Source organism: Ictalurus punctatus, unplaced genomic scaffold (assembly GCF_001660625.3).
Source record: "Ictalurus punctatus breed USDA103 unplaced genomic scaffold, Coco_2.0 tig00005687, whole genome shotgun sequence".
Lineage (NCBI taxonomy): Eukaryota > Metazoa > Chordata > Actinopteri > Siluriformes > Ictaluridae > Ictalurus > Ictalurus punctatus.
In genome coordinates this window covers 47,018-48,251 of record NW_026521109.1, presented here as the reverse complement: position 1 = coordinate 48,251, position 1,234 = coordinate 47,018, and the positions used below count along the sequence as shown (strand labels likewise).

The following is a 1,234-nucleotide window of genomic DNA, read 5'->3' as shown; positions in this document are numbered from 1 at the left end:
GCCCAGATAGCTCAGTCGGTAGAGCGTCAGACTTTTAATCTGAGGGTCCAGGGTTCAAGTCCCTGTTTGGGTGTTGTAGTACCCTCCAGATCCTCTGAGAGGTCCAGTGAAACCATCTAAGGTGCCTCTTTCCAGCATGTTTTGTTCAGCAAGCAAAATGGGCAAACTAAGGGTAAACATTCAGCAGGTTGTCAAGTTACTAATGGTTACTAGGTGAGAGTGTTGCTACATAAGCTTTGTTACCTTTTAGCATGAAGTTGACAAAGACATGGGTGGTCATCATAGAGATTGGAGTCCATATAACAGCATCCTTATTAGACTGCACAGAAAATAAATCATGGGTCTGTGTGAAAAAGAGCACATTGAATGACCCCGACATGATTTGAACCTTCTGATCTGGAGTCAGACGCACTTCCGTTGCGCCACGAGGTCCCAGCTCAAAGCCTATAGCGCATCGTGGTGCAAGGCATACTTGTTCATCGGCGTGGCGATCAAGACGCATTGGAACTCGGAGACAGGTGGTGGGCTGTGACTGTTGCGACTAGTGTCTGACATCTGGGCAAGAGCTCTTTCAGAGGACAGGGCACAAGCCCTTTAAAGGGATAACCTGCCAGGTTTCCCTTCCCTGAACATTAAGGGAGATTTTCAAGATCAAATGGTAGATCTCACCCCAGTGCGTGAGAGTGAAGCGTGGACAACTTATACCTGAAGCGCAACTCAGGGACTCAAGTGTCTATGCGGTAGAACCATGGTTCAGCCTTCTTCTGGGTAACTTCACACATTTACCATTTGTACGAGGCCTTTGTGTCATTATACGTGTCAGACGATGGGCAATCAGTGGCAAAGGTGGCGTAAACCTGCTTTTTGCGAGGCATACAGAGCCAAGATTACACGTCAGTTTGTGGTGTGGAATTAACGTGTTTGTTAGAAATTTTGGTCTCCTTGTGCAGAAAAGCCAAGTTTAATTAAAAATGCTGATGCTATTCTACTTGTTCTCATACCATGACACGAAGGCATTCCTTGAACCAAGACAAGCCTTCAGAGTGCGCCTTACGAATAAGAGTTATGCTGGTAACGATTTCCAAGCGACATGCTGGTCAAAAGTGTGCTAGTTGTAAACAAAAATACGAACAAGGTCGTTAAACAGAAAGCACTGGGGTTAAGTTGATCTCAACTTAGAAACTGGCCAACATAACAGATAGGACCAAAGTTCAACATTCTCTTGGTTAACGTC

The 1,234-nt window shown here is 45.5% G+C and overlaps 1 non-coding gene across 1 annotated transcript; it reads left to right on the top strand.

Moving 5' to 3' along the window:
- On the top strand, positions 1-73 carry trnak-uuu (transfer RNA lysine (anticodon UUU)). The gene has a single exon. It is a non-coding gene; the product is annotated as a tRNA-Lys (tRNA).
- Positions 74-1,234: the final 1,161 nt, after the last annotated feature.